At 30.6% G+C, this 21070-nt stretch overlaps 3 long non-coding RNA genes across 4 annotated transcripts in view; 1 reads left to right on the top strand and 2 right to left on the bottom strand.

Moving 5' to 3' along the window:
* The window catches only part of LOC141447846 (uncharacterized), a 3741-nt gene extending 1736 nt beyond the window's left edge, over nt 1–2005 (bottom strand). Inside the window, exons 1-2 of one of the 2 annotated variants that reach the window (XR_012454621.1) lie at nt 1855–2005; nt 116–781 (exon numbers count right to left, since the gene is read on the bottom strand). This is a non-coding gene — a long non-coding RNA (uncharacterized lncRNA). Of the gene's footprint in view, nt 1–115; nt 782–1504 lie in introns of both variants that reach the window. The other variant, XR_012454622.1, reaches the window with a different exon arrangement.
* Nucleotides 1–17307, top strand: part of LOC141447847 (uncharacterized) — a 25348-nt gene extending 8041 nt beyond the window's left edge. Inside the window, exon 4 of the long non-coding RNA XR_012454626.1 lies at nt 16902–17307. This is a non-coding gene — a long non-coding RNA (uncharacterized lncRNA). The remainder of the gene's footprint in view (nt 1–16901) is intronic.
* On the bottom strand, nt 13523–21070 carry LOC141447848 (uncharacterized). The gene is made up of 5 exons (XR_012454628.1): nt 20793–21070; nt 18051–20269; nt 17170–17310; nt 14736–14848; nt 13523–14262 (listed from the first exon to the last, which is right to left on the bottom strand). It is a non-coding gene; the product is annotated as an uncharacterized lncRNA (long non-coding RNA).

Genomic DNA, 21070 nt, shown 5'->3' with positions numbered 1-21070 from the left:
AAGGGATTTATCATTTATACTTTATATTGCATTGGAAATATTGAGTAGAGAAAACCAGTAACTTGGAGATGTTCGAGCCATGCACATGCAATTTTATGTAATATTAAGAACTTACTTGTTTTTTCGACCAATTTTGCACTTGAAGTTTCCTTATTTTTGTGGAATATTAGCTTCATTATTCTCTCTCAGATAGTGTCTTTGGAAGTTACAACTGCGTACTATTTAACCTGATGTTGGTTACTACTTATTTTACTGTGACTCCAGTTTACCTCTCTAACCTACAGAAAAGTTTTCTAAAAGCAATAACATCTCCCTAACCATTCTTTGGAAGAGTGGTGATGAGTGTTAGACTAGAATAGATAACACATTCGTTACCTTAATATCTTTTCTATTTTAAGTTTCTCTGTTAGGTTTAAACGTTTTTTAGCAATTCTTTCTATATTTTTTTTTATTTTTTATATTTTTTTAATAATGTAATATATGAAGTCTAAGTAAAAACAAAATAGGTAAGCAAATAAACTTTTCTTTTCAAATTAAAGGTTTTTATTTATTCTCCTACCAAACATTACTTTTTATTTTCACTTTAAGTCAAAAAAACATTTAATAAGATTGTGATACAAACATGCAATATACCTAAATAATACATTTATTAAGTAATTGATTCATAAGAAAAAATACATACATACTCATTTGATCAATGTTTTCTCAACGTCTTTTTTATTTCCACTTCAGTTGATGGACGGTTTTGCAGGCACTACTCCCAGTATTGGCTGCTTTCAATCTGAAAATCATTATTCAATGAAATTAACAGTTTATAGAGTTACTCTTGAATTAAAAAACATTTTATTCAATAACACTAAAAATTAATATGAAATCATTAGTTTGAGATAAACATGTATCTTTCAAAAGAGAAATAAATAAAATATGAATGCTGAAATTATAGTTTAAATCTTTTAAACGGATCAATAATTTAGAACGTATTATCGTATCGTATCGTACTAACGTATCATTGTAAAACATTAAACTATTTTAACATGAATTAATCCTACGTTGCAATTTAACTGTTGTGCTAAACTTGTTTTAGTCAAGTTACAGTCTGCTATAAATTTAAATAATTAGTTTATTAAGTTTGTCAAGCAAAATGAAATATTCATAGAATTCAATAAATGTGACTGTAATTAAACTAAAACAATGATATGCATTAAATAATTTTACAATGAAAGGATTTCACTAGATAAGATGATAAAAGATTTTGAGGCCATTATGAATGGTAAGATCAATGTGAACCGAAGAGCATTTACTATTTTAAGATTTTTGATTGGGGAGACTGAATTCGTTGACAATTGGAAAGGTAGTAAGTACCCCACGATTTCAGTCAAAGTACTGATTGCTCCATACCAGCTGCTATAGCTGTCTTTTATTAATTGCAGAGAGTTTTTGGTTTTTATCAATTTTTCGAGATAAATACTTCAATACATGCTCAAAAATAACATTCATAACTTACTTTAGTCTATGCACTAATGAGCTACACTAACGAATTCTGTTGAGAGCATTCACGAATTCCCGTCACAACATACGTATTAAAATTTTCATTATAAGTAGTCAATTTCATGTACAGATCTAACTCCTTATTAAATTAAGCTTATCGTACTCATCTTCCTCGACTAAGCATCTTGACTTGTGGTTTTCGTCACTTCACTTAGATATTGAACTAACACTTCTCGAACCTTACTTTTTATGGGTCTTCGTAATGGCTCAAGAATTTATTAGTCTTATGAAAATGAGGTTACGTCCGCAGAGCGTAATATTAGTAATTTCGTCCGTAGCAGGACGTATTTTTATTAAACCCCTTACCAGTTTCGGTCTTTCAACCATCTCAAAGGTAGAATAACCAGATTTGGGTAGCGATTTCGACTCCAATAACGCTCTCATCCACTGCACTTACTAAATACTAATACTAACTGAGCAGGCTAAGTAAGGGAGGTTACGTGGTGTTATCCAAAATATTAACGAATTATCAAACATTTGTAAAAATTATGAATTAAAATAATTTAAATCTAGTACATGTTAAATGGAAATGTTTTTCTTTTTAAATTCTGTGCGAGTAAAATTTTAGAACTTAGAAGTTGAAAATGTATTTTATACGGGGGAGGCGCGAGAATTTAAGTTTAAAACACGGACATTTTTTGCATTTTCACTGCGAAATAATTATTGTTAAGTAAAAAATGAACGAATATGCGATTCTAATCATTTAAAAAATGTGTAAATTAGTAAAATCTTTGAAGGGAAACTTTTAATCGAACATGCAATATGCTGATATATTTAAGCTTTGTGAATGGCTTTCTGTTTGCATATTTCTAATACATTTCTATATGCAACAGAAACACTTCAGTTTTTACAAAACAGAAACATTATATAATTGAATTAATTGAGAATGAACTATTCTACATTAAAATAATCAATTCAATTCAATTTATTATTTGTTATAGGGGTAGACCCCATACACAGGAGCATGGTTGTGATGGTGTTACAGATTAATAACATAGAAACATAAACAAACCAAAAATTAATAATTACAAATACAGATTAAATGAAAATTAAAATAATCAATGCATTACAGGACATACAACTGGCCCAGATTGTATTTCTCCAAAGGAGCTTTCTTAGTCTTATACATACTACATTTTATTTATTCGGTTGATCTAGAAATTTTTTTGATAAGTAATCTGCAATATGTCTGCAATGTTCTCCTTCATACTTTTAATAACTAAGAAAGAGGAGTATTGTTCATTCACGCCGCAAAGGAGCGTAAGGTGCAGATAGTTTTAGAGGAATAAGAGAGTAAAATTGCATGTCTGGAATTTAGCTTCAAATTCACTTATCTTTTATACGAAGTTGGAGTAAGAGCTAGTTTTATACAGGTTAGTAACATAATGTAAGAGGAGTAAGAATTTTAAACAAATTAGGTTAGTTATCTATTAAAACTGCATTTCACAACACCTGAACTTTTTCGATGGATGTAAACTGATATGATGGCCTTTAAATGTGCTTAAAACTATACCTACTTCTATAGCTAATTCGTTAAAACTATACCTACTTCTATAACTAATTCTTAAAACTATACCTATTTCTATAACTAGTTCTTAAAAATATGCCTACTACTATAAATAATTCCTAAAACTATACCTACTTCTATAACTAATTCTTAAAACTATATCTAATTTTATAGCTAATACTTAATTCTATCGCTACTCTAAAACTAATGCTAGACTACAACTAAAAATGTAACTAAAACTAGTGCCATCTATCAGTTTTTATTGTCACTTATATTATAGTCAGTTTCAATTCTTACTTCCTAATACAAAAGGGAAAGATTCACTAAGAAAAGTAAAATCAAGTATTAACTTGTAACTTTACGAAATTCCAACGTGTGTCAATAATGATGAGTTTCAGGAGGAATAAATGCCTAAATAATTAACAGTCTGTGCCATGAGACAAATAATAAAATACATAAATTCTAATGATAAATATAGAGAGTCAATACTAATAAGAACAGAGTTTACAAATCTGCTTCCCAAAATATTTAATGATGAGCAGCAGTGATTATAATTCAATTGCGATTAATAATCGACTGGGTATGGAACACTAGGAAAGAATTGTTTTTATAAAGTCCATGTGAATCATTTTTTGGAGTATCAATTCAACTTATAGCACTCAAAGCAAATGAGAGATTATACAAACTACAATAGATCCAATAAACATTTTCGTAAAAAAAAAAATAAAATAAGATTTTACAACAACGAAAGGACCAATTTCAACAAATGCCAAATTGATTAGAACAAATTCTTTTCTCCATTGTACGTTAAGCCATCTACCATTACATCCAAAATATTTCTAGGACTTCCAATCCATTCCTTCATCCATATCCACTTTGCTCGACCATAACGTCATCCCAGACTCATTAAAACTAATTCTTAAAACTAAGTTCTTTTTTACCTGGATGAGAATGTTAAAAACATATGTTCCATATGTAAAAATATTGTAGAGTTAGATTCCTTTTTCTATTTATCCATCTCATGTGTGACATCAAAGTTGATACATGTGCGAATCATATAACTTCGTATTATATTACACCGTTTTCACATCACAGCTTCTGGTTTATACTTACTTAAGAGTTAGTAAACTAACTAAACTACGTTTGAAAGATTTTTTGGTGTTCACATCGTCTCACGAAGATTATAACTATCTTATAAAACTAAGTAACTAAATTACGTTTGAAAACATATTGGTTTCCACATCACTGCATCAGAATTATAACTATTATTTAAATCTAACGAACTTAATTACTGAACGATGTTTGGTTTCCTCATCACAGCATTAGCGCTTGCGTTTTCTTAAAACTAGCTTATAACTAACTAGCGATTAAATTATGGGTTTTTTCCACATCTCAGCTTAAGTCTAGCGTTTCTTATAACTAACTTATTAATAATAAGCATTGAAGTGGTATTTGGTTTCCTTATCGCAGCATGGAATTAGCGTTTCTTTAACTTATCTTATAACTAATTAACAACTAAACAATAATATGTCCCCAGAATAATTTAAGCTTTTTTCTAAAATTAACTTATGTCAACAAAATTTTTTTGTTTTCACATCACTTCATCACACTTACAGCTACAAATTTACAAAATTAATTAATTTAAAACTATGACTTCCACATCACTGTGTGTCAGGATTTGGCTCACTTCTATAGCTTCTTATTTATTTATTTCGTATTAACCATTTTTGGCTTCCATATCACAGCTGCTTTGCCCTTCGTCATAGAACTTGTCATATGTCATACTGGTGCTTAATATCAAGAGGATTAGAGAGAAAAATAGAAAGAGATATCTTTTTTTTTAATACAATGTACAAACTTAAAGTCTCTTAAAACAAACTTAACTAAACGAAGTTCGTTTTCCTCAACACAGCTTGGGAATTGCGTTACTTAAAACTAACTTATAACTAAGTAGCATTTAAATTTTTTGGTTTCCACATCAAAGCTTGATTCTAAATCTTCATTATCATTGACATTCTTCATTATCCTTGATCTTATTAATTATCTTAACTATACTTAAAACTAATTGTTTGGAACATGAATAGTTTAATTTGTTAGTAAGCTATAATGTTGTTTCAGTGTAACGTCACTAAATAAACTACACTTTAACTAACAAAAGGCCTTCTTTAATTGCATTCAGGTCAGAATGTTTATTCTTTCATGAAGTATCGCTATGTATACATTTTTCTGTTTATCACTTTTACTTGTTTTTGTAAATAAACCATTATTGATTTAAAAAGGACCCTGATTCCTAGATTAGTACAGAAATTGTATATTTAGCTGGCAATGAATTTTTCGATAGTTAATTAAAGTTTTGATCATAAAAGGAAAAAGGCAAATTTAAGCGAAAAGAAGATATCAATACAGAAAAAAATTAAACACGCTTGCTGTAGAAATAACTTCACGAAATATAATTAGTTTTATTTCAAGTTCGAACTGGAGCATTTCAGGTATATTTTTTTTAGCTATTTTTCATATATATCTCGAAACTTTCGCGAAACTGCACCAGATAACACTGTCATATTCTACAACTCTTTTAAAACTGTCTCAATTTTTAATTTGTAATCATTTCGCTTATCGTTTATGAATATATTTCTGTTTTTAAAGTTTAATTAAATTTGGAAAAAATGTAAATTGAAGCTTCATTTGAGCTTTAAAAAATGTACTGTCTCTGTTAGCCTACTCCCGGGAGTAGTTGCCCGGGGAGCACCTCGAGGAGGTAGAGATCAGTTTTCGCTCCCCAAAGAACGCCTTTCTACCCACATCCGCATTCTAGTTGGTCTTTAAAACCGGCATGGGATCAAGGAGAACTCCATACTATGGAGCTTCTAAAAATGGTTTGGGAAAAGATTGGAGGAAAAGGGAATAGGGTAAATAAATCGATTAGTGATTGAGGGATATACAGGGAGATCTGTCTGCATAGACCAGTGACTAGAATGGCGTAAACCTAGATTTCTAGGTTATATATTGGATGGGGAAATTAGGGAAATAAGGGGATAATTAGAAATGCGTTCGGAAAGAAAGGGGTTTTTGGACTGGTGGGTAATTGGCATCATAAAAAGATACAGACTTGAAGAAAACCAAGACTGCAAAACCAACAAAGAAAACGAAATTCAACAAACAAGAAGAAGACAATTATTAACAACAAAAGCCCCAGCCTGAAACTAAACAAATCTACCAAGAAATAACAAATTAAAAAAAACTGAAACGTGTGATGGGTAAAATCGGAGCTAGTGTTTTTTTTTGGCACGAAGTGTTGTGCAGAATGTGTATCTAAAATAAATCTACTAAAATAATTAATTAGTCTGTGTAAATTGATTCACAGTTGCTCTTAAAAAACCGAGTAAAAACACTGTTAGTGGCCACTAAAATGTTTTAAATAATTATAATTCCAAGTATTCGTATAGGTGAGTAGTGAACATGCAATTAGTGAAATGATTTAGTTTTTTCATGCACTATTATCATGCTATTAGTTACACCATATAAATTAAATATGAAAATGTAAAATAAGTGGAATTATAATTATTATTAAAATTACAATCGAAATTTGTAAGAGTAAGTGAATCAATTATTAAAAATAAAAGTCCTAAAAATTTCCGACTGACTGCAAAGCAAATAATGTAGAAACAATAAGACTGCTTTGAGAAAGCTATCAATAATAATTAAAAAAGATCTCCTACCCTTAGACGAATTTGAAATGAAACGATCCCGAAAATTTTCTCAAAAACCAGCGTACGCTTTCAACCTGTTCAACCGTTTTCTTCTTATAATCAATGTCACTCTTTTACCTAAATACAACCTTCTTTTCAGCTACCTTCTAAACTAATTCCATCCGGCATCCATTAAAATTCCTAAGATATGGTTTCTTCTTATATGGCAGGGGCACACATGCCCAACTTACAACTAAGGTAGACCTAACTTACAAAATAGATACTTTAGCCATCCTTTGAAATTCCTAAAATATGGTTTCTTCTTATATGGCAGGGGCACACTTGCCCAACTTACAACTAAGGTAGACCTAACTTACAAAATAGATACTTTAGCCATCCTTTGAAATTCCTAAAATATGGTTTCTTCTTATATGGCAGGGGCCCACTTGCCAAACTTAAAACTAAGCTTAACCTAACTTACATAATAGATACTTTAGCCATCCTTTGAAATTCCTCAGATATGGTTTCTTCATATAAGGCAGAGGCACACCTGCCCAACTTACAACTAAGCTTAACCTAACTTACAAACTAGATATTTTAGCCATTCTTTGAAATTCCTTAGATATGGTTTCTTCTTATATGGAATGGGCACACATACCCAACTTACAACTAAGCTTAACCTAACTTACAAACTAGATATTTTAGCCATCAATTGAAATTCCTAAGATATGGTTTCTTCTTATATGGCAGGGGCACACTTGCCAAACTTACAACTAAGCTTAACCTAACTTACAAACTAGATACTTTAGCCATCCATTGAAATTCCTAAGATATGGTTTCTTCTTATATGGCAGGGGCACACTTGCCCATCTTACAACTAAGCTTAACCTACCTTACAAACTAGATATTTTAGCCATCCTTTCAAATTCCTTATATATGGTTTCTTCTTATATGGCAGGGGCACACTTGCCCAACTTACAACTAAGCTTAACCTAACTTACAAAATAGATATTTTAGCCATCCTTTCAAATTCCTAAGATATGGTTTCTTCTTATATGGCAGGGGCCCACTTGCCAAACTTAAAACTAAGCTTAACCTAACTTACATAATAGATACTTTAGCAATCCTTTGAAATTCCTTAGATATGGTTTCTTCATATAAGGCAGAAGCACACTTGCCCAAATTACAACTATGCTTAACCTAATTTACAACCTAGATATTTTAGCCATCCATTGAAATTCCTAAGATATGGTTTCTTCTTATATGGCAGGGGCACACTTGCCCTACTTACAACTACGCTTAACCTAACTTACAAAATAGATACATTAGCCATCCTTTGAAATTCCTTAGATATGGTTTCTTCTTATATGGCAGGGGCACACTTGCCCAACTTACAACTAAGCTTAACCTAACTTACAAAATAGATATTTTAGTCATCCTTTGAAATTCCTTAGATATGGTTTCTTCTTATAAGGCAGGGGCACACATACCCAACTTACAACTAAGCTTAACCTAACTTACAAACTAGATATTTTAGCCATCCATTGAAATTCCTAAGATATGGTTTCTTCCTATATGGCAAGGGAACACATCCCAACTTACAACTAAGGTAGACCTAACTTACAAACTAGATATTTTAGCCATCCATTGAAATTCCTAAGATATGGTTTCTTCTTATATGGCAGGGGCACACTTGCCCAACTTACAACTAAGCTTAACCTAACTTACAAACTAGATATTTTAGCCATCCTTTGAAATTCCTTATATATGGTTTCTTCTTATATGGCAGGGGCACACTTGCCCAACTTACAACTAAGCTTAACCTAACTTACAAACTAGACACTTTAGCCATCCTTTGAAATTCCTTATATATGGTTTCTTCTTATATAGCATGGCCCACTTTCCCAACTTACAATTAAGCTTAACCTAACTTACAAACTAGATATTTTAGTCATCCTTGGAAATTCCTAAGATATGGTTTTTTGCTATATGGCAGGGGCACCCTAGCCCAACTTACATTTAAGCTTAACCTAACTTACAAACTAGATATTTTAGCCATCCTTTGAAATTCCTTATATATGGTTTCTTCTTATATGGCAGGGGCACACTTGCCCAACTTACAACTAAGCTTAACCTAACTTACAAAATAGATATTTTAGTCATCCTTTGAAATTCCTTAGATATGGTTTCTTCTAAGGCAGGGGCACACATACCCAACTTACAACTAAGCTTAACCTAACTTACAAACTAGATATTTTAGCCATCCATTGAAATTCCTAAGATATAGTTTCTTCTTATATGGCAGGGGCACACATGCCCAACTTACAAGTAAGGTAGACCTAACTTACAAACTAGATATTTTAGCCATCCATTGAAATTCCTAAGATATGGTTTCTTCTTATATGGCAGGGGCACACTTGCCCATCTTACAACTAAGCTTAACCTAACTTACAAACTAGATATTTTAGCCATCCATTGAAATTCCTAAGATATGGTTTCTTCTTATATGGCAGAGGCACACTTGCCCAACTTACAACTAAGCTTAACCTAACTTACAAACTAGATATTTTAGCAATCCATTGAAATTTTTAAGATAGTTTCATCATATATGGCAGGGGCCCACTTGCCCAACATACAACTAAGCTTAACCTAACTTACATACTAGATACTTTAGCCATCCTTTGAAATTCCTTAGATATGGTTTCTTCATATATGGCAGAGGCACTCTTGCCCTACATACAAACTATGCTTAACCAAATTTTGAAACTAGATACTTCAGCCATCCTTTGAAATTCCTAAGATATGGTTTCTTCTTATATGGCAAAGGCACACTTGCCCAACTTACATGTAAGCTTAACCTAACTTACAAACTAGATATTTTAGCCATCGGTTGAAATTCCTGAGATATGGTTTCTTCTTATATGGCAAAGGCACACTTGCCCAACTTACATGTAAGCTTAACCTAACTTACAAACTAGATATTTTAGCCATCGATTGAAATTCCTGAGATATGGTTTCTTCTTATATGGCAGGGGCCCACTTGTCCAACTTACAACTAAGCTTAACCTAACTTACATACTAGATACCTTAGCCATTCTTTGAAATTCCTTAGATATGGTTTCTTCATATATGGCAGAGGCACTCTTGCCCTACATACAAACTATGCTTAACCAAATTTTCAAACTAGATACTTCAGCCATCCTTTGAAATTCCTGAGATATGGTTTCTTCTTATATGGCAGGGGCACACATGCCCAACTTACAACTAAGGTAGACCTAACTTACAAACTAGATATTTTAGCCATCCATTAAAATTCCTAAGATATGGTTTCTTCTTATATGGCAGGGGCACACTTGCCCATATTACAACTAAGCTTAACCTAACTTACAAACTAGATATTTTAGCCATCCATTGAAATTCCTAAGACATGGTTTCTTCTTATATGGCAGGGGCACACTTGCCTAACTTACAACTAAGCTTAACCTAACTTACAAAATAGATACTTTAGCCATCCTTTGAAATTCCTTAGATATGGTTTCTTCTTATATGGCAGGGGCACACTTGCCCAACTTACAACTAAGTTTAACCTAACTTACAAACTAGATATTTTAGTCATCCTTTGAAAATCCTTAGATATGGTTTCTTCTTATATGGCAGGGGCACACTTGCCCAACTTACAATTAAGCTTAACCTAACTTGCCAACTAGATACTTTAGCCATCCATTGAAATTCCTGAGATATGGTTTCTTCTTATATGGCAGGGGCACACATGCCCAACTTACAACTAAGGTAGACCTAACTTACAAACTAGATATTTTAGCCATCCATTAAAATTCCTAAGATATGGTTTCTTCTTATATGGCAGGGGCACACTTGCCCATCTTACAACTAAGCTTAACCTAACTTACAAACTAGATATTTTAGCCATCCATTGAAATTCCTAAGATATGGTTTCTTCTTATATGGCAGAGGCACACTTGCCCAACTTACAACTAAGCTTAACCTAACTTACAAACTAGATATTTTAGCAATCCATTGAAATTTTTAAGATAGTTTCATCATATATGGCAGGGGCCCACTTGCCCAACATACAACTAAGCTTAACCTAACTTACATACTAGATACTTTAGCCATCCTTTGAAATTCCTTAGATATGGTTTCTTCATATATGGCAGAGGCACTCTTGCCCTACATACAAACTATGCTTAACCAAATTTTGAAACTAGATACTTCAGCCATCCTTTGAAATTCCTAAGATATGGTTTCTTCTTATATGGCAAAGGCACACTTGCCCAACTTACATGTAAGCTTAACCTAACTTACAAACTAGATATTTTAGCCATCGGTTGAAATTCCTGAGATATGGTTTCTTCTTATATGGCAAAGGCACACTTGCCCAACTTACATGTAAGCTTAACCTAACTTACAAACTAGATATTTTAGCCATCGATTGAAATTCCTGAGATATGGTTTCTTCTTATATGGCAGGGGCCCACTTGTCCAACTTACAACTAAGCTTAACCTAACTTACATACTAGATACCTTAGCCATTCTTTGAAATTCCTTAGATATGGTTTCTTCATATATGGCAGAGGCACTCTTGCCCTACATACAAACTATGCTTAACCAAATTTTCAAACTAGATACTTCAGCCATCCTTTGAAATTCCTGAGATATGGTTTCTTCTTATATGGCAGGGGCACACATGCCCAACTTACAACTAAGGTAAACCTAACTTACAAACTAGATATTTTAGCCATCCATTAAAATTCCTAAGATATGGTTTCTTCTTATATGGCAGGGGCACACTTGCCCATATTACAACTAAGCTTAACCTAACTTACAAACTAGATATTTTAGCCATCCATTGAAATTCCTAAGACATGGTTTCTTCTTATATGGCAGGGGCACACTTGCCTAACTTACAACTAAGCTTAACCTAACTTACAAATAGATACTTTAGCCATCCTTTGAAATTCCTTAGATATGGTTTCTTCTTATATGGCAGGGGCACACTTGCCCAACTTACAACTAAGTTTAACCTAACTTACAAACTAGATATTTTAGTCATCCTTTGAAAATCCTTAGATATGGTTTCTTCTTATATGGCAGGGGCACACTTGCCCAACTTACAATTAAGCTTAACCTAACTTGCCAACTAGATACTTTAGCCATCCATTGAAATTCCTGAGATATGGTTTCTTCTTATATGGCAGGGGCACACATGCCCAACTTACAACTAAGGTAGACCTAACTTACAAACTAGATATTTTAGCCATCCATTAAAATTCCTAAGATATGGTTTCTTCTTATATGGCAGGGGCACACTTGCCCATCTTACAACTAAGCTTAACCTAACTTACAAACTAGATATTTTAGCCATCCATTGAAATTCCTAAGACATGGTTTCTTCTTATATGGCAGGGGCACACTTGCCTAACTTACAACTAAGCTTAACCTAACTTACAAAATAGATACTTTAGCCATCCTTTGAAATTCCTTAGATATGGTTTCTTCTTATATGGCAGGGGCACACTTGCCCAACTTACAACTAAGTTTAACCTAACTTACAAACTAGATATTTTAGTCATCCTTTGAAAATCCTTAGATATGGTTTCTTCTTATATGGCAGGGGCACACTTGCCCAACTTACAATTAAGCTTAACCTAACTTGCAAACTAGATACTTTAGCCATCCATTGAAATTCCTAAGACATGGTATCTTCTTATATGGCAGGGTCACACTTGCCCAACTTACAACTAAGCTTAACCTAACTTACAAACTAGATATTTTAGCCATCCATTGAAATTCCTAAGATATGGTTTCTTCTTATATGGCGGGGGCATACTTGCCCAACTTACAACTAAGCTTAACCTAACTTACAAACTAGATATTTTAGCCATCCTTTCAAATTCCTTATATATGGTTTCTTCTTATATGGCAGGGGACCGCTTGCCAAACTTAAAACGAAGCTTAACCTAACTTACATACTAGATACTTTAGCCATGCTTTGAAATTCCTTAGATATGGTTTCTTCATATAAGGCAGAGGCACACTTGCCCAAATTACAACTAAGCCTAACCTAACTTACAAACTAGATATTTTAGTCATTCATTGAAATTCCTAAGATATAGTTTCTTCTGATCGGACTGGTGGGTAATTGGGCTTACAAAAAGATACAGACTTGAAGAAAACAGAGGCTGCAAAACCAACAAAGAAACGAAATTTAAGAAAGAACAAGAAGACGATTAGGAACTGAAACTTCAGTCTGAAATGAAACAAATCAACCAAGAAACAAAAGATTTTAAAACATGAAACGTGTAATGTATAAAATCGGAGCCAGTGTTTTTTGTCACGAAGTGTTGTGCAGGATGTGTATCTGAGATAAATCTAACTCAATAATTAATTGGTCGGTATATTTGATTCACATTTAGTCTTAAAAAACCGAGTAAAAACATTGTTAGTGGCCACTAAAATGTTTTAAATAATTATAATTCCAAGTATTCATTTAGGTGAGTAGTGAACATGCAATTAGAGAAATGATTATCTTTTTTCATGCCCTATTATCATGCTATTAGTTACACCATATTAATTAAATATGAACATGGAAAATAAGTGGAATTATAATTAACATTGAAGCGAAAGATTATACTAGATAATTTGTAAAAGTAAATGGTAATTGAAGCTACATTTGAGCTTTAAAAAGTGTACTGTCTCTGTTAGCCTACTCCCGGGAGTAGTTGCCCAGGGAGCACCTCGAGGAGGTAGAGATCAGATTTCGCTCCCCAAAAATTACCTACCGATTAACTATAACTATAAGGTTAATGATTATCTGTTTTTATTATTGCATTGTACAAACTTAAAATCTAGATATTGTTTTAAATAATTGAGAACGTTTTATGATTTTCTGTATCGAAGTGTAATGGAAGAATTATTATAATAAAATTTCTCATAAACCTTGAATAATATTTTAATTTCCTTCAGTCTAGTATATTATATTTAAAAATATAAGAAATCTTTTTAGGGAAACGAAAGTCCTCCAATTGTTTTAAATAGAAATTGATGGATCTTTCCATAGCTTACAATTGTTTTTTTATGATGTAATTGGCTAGCCATAAGAATCTTATAAATTCGCTTAGTGTTTTCTTTCTTTCTATTTATCTTTCTTTTTATTCAGTGCTTAACTCCAAAGTGAAGGTTGCCTTTCTTATTTTGCGCTTTAATATTATTCCAAAATCCAATCAATTGTAGATTGTAGCATGTTTCATTTGAATCCTTAATTTATTTCAATTTTATTTTAAACTATTTAAATTTCTATTAAAAAAATTTAATTTGCAGTTCTTATTGAATAAAATAATAAATATTATTACTTACTTGTTTTTTTCCAAAATTTAGTTACCCACTGCGTATTCAGTTCAAGGTGGGTAAAGACAGTCGCACGTTCAGGGTGACTTGCTCAACAATTCGGAGTATTGTATGTTTTAGTGAAGTTGTTAAGAAACGTCCCAAGGTCTAAAGCTATTTCAAGAGTGAAGTTACAACAAAAAAATAAATAACTAAATTTAAAATTAGAATAAATATTAATTACAAGTCAAAATGTAAAAATTAATAAAGTGAAATAGAAAAATAATTAAAGCAATAAGAATCATTGCTTGTCCAGGCATGCAAGATTCGTTGGTCGACCACATGCATGCTAATTCAATTTTTTCAATTTCTTAGTAAAAATAATATTTAAAATAATAATAAAAATTAATTTCATGTTAAAATGTAAAAATTAATTAAGTGAAATAGGAAAATAATTAAAGAAATAAGAATTATTGCTTGTCCAGGCATGTAAGATTCATTGGTCGACCACGTGCTAATTCAATTGTTTTAATTTTTTAGTAAAAAAATATCTAATACTCCGTAAATTTAAGATAGTTGTAGCACTTTATTAATTTTAATAAAAATTTGATTGAATTTAATTAAATAAATAATAAAATCTTACTTACGTGAACGGCATAGATGTTGACTGGTCGGGAGCCCAATGGCAACTGACTGCAAAAATCCGTTAGTCGCCATATTTGAACTTTGATTTTTTATAAAATCAAATTTAAGCATAAATCTGTTTAAAATGGATTAATAACAAGTTAATTTAGATAAAAAAAATGATTTTCCCACACTATTAATAGTTTTAAAGGTTTTTTTTAAATAAATAATTTGGGACTACTTTATGACGTCACTCAAAAGCACATGGTTTTGCGGAAGAATTCAAAAAGTAGTTCCATTTAAAAATTAATAATACTAATTTTTTTCTTTTAAAAAATGAAAGAATATTAAATTATCAAGTTGAATTAAATAGTTAAAACTTTATTTTCCATTAGAAATAGTTTTTTAAAGCAAAAATGAGCACCTGTACTTCTGACCTTCTTTGGCTAATTCTTGAAAATCTGCTCGATAGATTTTCTTCAAATTTGGAACTTTTATTAAAAAATAGGTGAAGTTTAATAATAAGTTAAGGGTAAAACTCAAAATTTTATTTAAATGCTAGTTTACGAGTGTGACCTAGGGCTGAAGTTGTACTGAGAAAGTGGTCTCAAAATAAGTTTTCAGAGAACGGTTTTCAGTAAAATTTATGTAATACGGCTTAAATAAAAAGTACACAAAGTTTAAACAAAATCTTTGAAACTGTTTTTAAGAAAATCCGTAAAAAGTACTTAACCTATTACCTATTCTTGTACGAGGCAAATTTCCACGAACCTACGCGATAATTTTCTTTTTTAAGTTAATATTTTTGCAAAAACTTCATTGCCTGTAATTCTTCATTAGTGGTAAGAGCTTAATCTTGTGTTGAAATTGTTTCATATGTAACCCTTAGAGTGGAAACCCTAGATAAGTCAATATTCATTCATATTGAAATTTGAGCTTGCATTAACTGTTCATTTACGCATTATAATTGAATTTTACATCATATTTAAGAATAATAGTTAAGTATAGGCGGAAACTTTTACTTGTGAGCCGCTTTTTAAAGAACTTAAATCAGCCTTTACCCAATCTTCCTTTTTCCCGTAAGTGTTCTCAATCAATTTCTTTCTGTTGGTCTAAAAAATAAAATTTAGTTTCTGTTTATGTGATGTGGCTGCTTTAAACAAGTAATATTATACTTAAGGGCAGTTTAGACTCCAGATGTGATGCTCAGTTCACCAAGACAGCTCCAAAACTAATCAATACTCAACCACATATATGTACATGCAATATTTACTTGTCTGGATGATCAATATTTATCAAAATAGCAATTTCAGATTAAATTAATGTATTTTAACAATAATATACCATTTAGAATCCTGAAGATTAAAATTCGTAAAAATTATTTGAATCTGGGATCGCATTCCGTTCAAAATGCCATCATTTATGTGATTTGCCATCATCTATGTGAACGTACAGCAGTTTATTATCAAAAAAAGTTATTCTATGTAATTTCTATAGAAATTTTTGTAAATTTGTTAAATTTTATCATACTTGTAAAACGTTGTAAAAAAGATGATAGTTTATTGTTACCGTTCAATTTCTGTATAATCTTACCCAGATTAGCCAACAAATAAAGTTTACCAACAAATAAGATCAAACTAAGCTTAAAAGCAAGGATAAATTTGTGAATTATATTTGTAATAATAGCAAAAAAGCTAATATTCTTGAAACATTGAATTACAGGCATTTCTAAATAAAAATTCAAAAATATTAACAAATTGTATGGTTTACCAAAATTCTTCTTATAGTAAGTTCTAGAAGGTAGCAAAATTTAAAAACTAACCACGAATTTTGAAGAAATATAGATTTATTTAATTCTATGTATGAGTTTTACCTAAAAAATCAACTCTCTAAACGTTTCCAATAAAAATGAATGTTTTATTAGATAAAATACATGCATTTACTACTACAGTATAGAGTCATAGGCCCTAAATGAAATTGTTAGATTTGAAAAATGAATTCGGATGGTTCCTAATTTTCAATAGATACTTGAGAAATGAAAGCATATTTTTTAAAGCATTAAGTAAAGTTTTATGTTTTTTAATTTGGCTAAAAACAACCATCTGTTGACTGGATAAGTAATAATATAATCAAAATGTTTATTAATATTTATAAAGCAAGTTAAAATGAATTATTTCTATCATTTTCAGATACGAGTGAGTCAGTTTTAACGTTACAAGTGTAAGACCTTGAACAAGCAACCAAACCTAAATAAAAGTGTTATTCTACGATTATTCACCTCTACAGTCTACAATAGAGAAAACCTCTACAGGAAGTAATGACTTTATAATAAAATTACGAATTGAGGCATCAGAGAGACGGCACTGGATTTATTTTAAAACAATTTTATTATGACATTCATGTAGAAATATTAATAATGAAAATCTTAGTTAAGATTTGTGATGTTTATGTACTTACTTTAGAAATTCTTAGCATAGATTCTAAACATTAGATTTAATAAATCTTTCATTAATTTTCTAGTGTAATTACATTTTCTTATCACTTTTCTTCATGTAAATAAACGCGGAGAGTACCAGTCGATTGAAGTTTTCCCAAACTCTGTAAAGAATTTATTAAACTTATTGTAAAAAAGTTTATAGATTATTTTTTAATAATAAAAAAAAATAGTTAATTAATAGTATTGTATTTATTTTTCCTTTTAATCTCTTAAATAATAAGAAATTAAAAATAATAAAAAAAAACTCGAAAAATGGAAACATAAAAAAAAATAGTTAAAAAAGGCCTCCAGTCTTGAAAGAGAATCTTTAATCGTTAAAATAGTGATTCTTATGCTACGTAGGAGGACAGTACAAACTGCAGTTCATTCGTTTTTAATTCTATTGTTTTTATTAATTATTATGTAGCTCGAGCTTTCTTTAATTAGGAAAATATTACAGTTAAATGGTATAAAGTATGTATTAATTAATGATACCGGAAGTAAGCTAAAATAAATTGCTTTATGCTGAGAAAAATGCATAAATTGCATCCTGCTTGTCAAGTGTGCAGTAGTACTGCCAGAGTATATAGGTAGGTGATTTATAATTATAGGTGGGGCTTTATAATTCCATTTTTAATTCCTATTTATCAATAGACAGGTTGACATATGTCATGATACCTATATTTGATGTTTGGATTGGTTTTAGAATAATCTTAAAGACTCTTATTTTTGAGTAGACAGATACACGTCATTGTATTTCGTATATGATGTTAAGTATATTTTTTTTATAATTCTAATAGAAGAACTTTCATGTTTCTTTATGACAGTGATTTTTTGACTAGACAGACATTTGTTATCATACCTCTTTCATATTAGATGAAGTGAGACTTGCGTAGATGTTTCAAGTGACGAGCGACAGAGCGTTCTACTCCCACAAAACACTCATGTCGTACTAAAGAGAAATCTTGTTTCACAGCTGTATATAGTGTTAGTGCTACCTGGTGGGAAATATGTAAACTAAAATGTGTATACAAAGTTGACAAGTCCAGTAAGTGCTGCTACCTTGTGGCCATTTTTTAAACTAATTTTCTTTATTACTTTTTCAAATGGTTTTTACTTCTTGATTTTTGAAAAGAACCAAGTTTGACCCAACATATACAATCTAGGATTGCCTTCAATATTAACTATCAAATTCAGAAACAGCAGCATTACAGTGAAATTAAGAGACTATTTCCACTTTTTCCAATGGTTTTTTAACCTTTTTAAGGTTTTCTTTTTTATTCCTTCCAATCTCGCAGATGTTTCTTATCTTTTTTCAGGTTTTCCTTTTTATTTATTTTTATTTTTTTAATTAAAACCTTTTTAACAATAAATCTGTACAAACATGTTAATAAAACATCTTTAACCGTTTATTTTTATTTATGGAAATTATTTCTTTCATCCTGTTGTCTGTTCGCTATCGAAGTTTTTTGAACTTTTCCTTTTTTTTCTGAAATGAAAAGGAGAATAAATAAAGATTTTTTTTCTAAATTTATAATTTTTTTTATACAGCAAACAAATTAAACATTTTAATTAAAACATGCAATTGTTCTTTGAAGTAAAAATTCTAACATTACATTGTGAAATTAAATTGCATATTACATATATGTAGTTAACATAATACTTGTTTTATTAATTGATTCTTCACAAAAATTTCCTTGGATAGATTATTTACGTCTAATTCACTTGGGCTTCTATTGGTGGACAGTTTTGCAGGCAGTACTCCAGCATCAGAGGTATTTAATCAGAAAATCAACATTATGCACTATCAACAATATTTATGTACTTAAAGTAATCAGTTTTTACTGAGTTTAGCTTGAATTAAGAACCTAGGAATAAAAAAACATTTATAATAATTGATTATGTATTCATAAAATTAAATAAATGTGACTGCAATAAAACTAAAGCATTGATATGAAAGTTTAAATCATTTTTTAAAAAACCTAATCCTTTCTTTCAAAAAAAATGAAATATATTTTCAAAAAACCTACTTATTATTTATCAAAAAGATTACTCTGATTGAACAACAACAAACATGCATACTAATGTTCTAATTTTTTTATACAGAATAGAAATAGTTCTGTGATTGGAAAATATAACAGAATTTAATCAAATTAAAACCTTCTTTCAAAAAAATTAAAACTTTTTTTCAGCTACAAAGATGAAAATTTATATGAATGAGAGTAATACTACACTCTGAACGTTGTAAATAATAGATAAGAATACTTGATGAACAGTTCGAAAGTTAGAGAACGTAGTTTAGTTTATTATCAAAACAGAATGGATGCGAATTATCTCGTAAATAAGGTCGTACTTGCTGGAAGTATAGAAGGATCCTTAAAAATAATGAAATAGGTTATAATAGCGGATTTAACCATATTGAAAAAGTAATGAACAATCTAAATATGGAAACTGTTCTGTCACTTAGTAATGTTGTTGAGTGGGATGGTACATTCCAGAATATTCGAATATGTTTAGAGACATGGTTCAAAAACAAGTTCGTTGACGATGTAATTAATAGTGAATATTACAGTCATTATAGAGTGCTTGAATTCAATTTGGATGATGTTCATTACCTGACCAGTAATATGTCCTTAGACCATCTAAGATGGATTATTAAAGTAAAAAATGGTGCATTAAAATTAAGCAACTGTCCATTTAAAGATTAACTAGATGTGTGTCTTATGTGTAATATGGAGGTTGTGGAAGATTTGCATCACTTTTTTATTGAATGGTCAGCGTATGGTGATCTAAGATATAAATGCTTTAAAAGAACTTATCTCTCCACCGTAGAGATGGTCGTTTGCTGATGGCACTTGTTCATTATTGTAAATCTGCATATTTACGCAGAAATATGAGTATTATATAGATGCCATATTTAATTGAGAAACAACATGCTGTAAGCTGAAAACATGTACTTACTGTTGCTGTAGGAGTTAAAATGTGTTAGGTACACAGCAAAAAATGTCATCAATGTCATTAACCCAGTCATTTTTTTGGATTGAACTAGTTCAGAATTACCATTAGAATGTCGAAAGAACTCTGAGAACAAAAATAAAAATTGTATAAACTATTATTTACACCATTGTTTTAATTGTAATTTACAAATATTTAGATAAAAATCAATTTTCAATAAATTAGAATTAAAACTACTGGTGCGAAACTTGCAAAATCCAAGGTCCATAATTCTAAGACTTTATTAAGCTTTAAATTATTAATTTAAATTCCATGGAGATTATTCTCCCCTTTAAACGAGAGAAATGTGAATATTTAAGTGGAAGTTCATAATTCCCAAATACGTAATCTTAATTAGCAATTTACTTTTATAGTAATAAATACGACCAAAAATTATTAACATATTACGAACTAAATCTACCTACTCATGACCGTGGAAACATTTTTAAGAAACAAAAGAATGAAGACTAAAATCAACTTTTTAAATTACATGCGTACACTAGAATGCATCTAGTATCAACTGTCTTGGAAACATGTCAATTTCATAAACATTTCTGATCATATCAACTCGTAATTAAAAATCAAAGTATACACAAAAAATGTTGCTTACCTGCAAGAAGTCCTTAGCGTAGTAATGATTCAAAAACAAGTTCTTCAATTTCCTAGGAAGTTTTCACATAATAGATAATGCAATCCAGTTTTCTAAGCTATGTAATGTTCTCACTCACTTAGTTATAGCAGCATCAAGTTAATACTATCACAAAATGTTTATCAACGTAGGTGAAGTACATTTAATAAATAAAGCAAATTATTACTGTTGCTACATAATTAAGAGAATATTTGGACGAAACCATATAACCTTTCTACCCCAATGCCTTACCGGACAGT

The sequence above is a fragment of the Rhodnius prolixus genome, unplaced genomic scaffold (assembly GCF_049639745.1).
Source record: "Rhodnius prolixus isolate KJV_2025 unplaced genomic scaffold, Rpr scaffold_13, whole genome shotgun sequence".
NCBI lineage: Eukaryota > Metazoa > Arthropoda > Insecta > Hemiptera > Reduviidae > Rhodnius > Rhodnius prolixus.
Note: the sequence above shows the minus strand (reverse complement) of the source record. Positions and strands in the feature narration are given on the sequence as shown.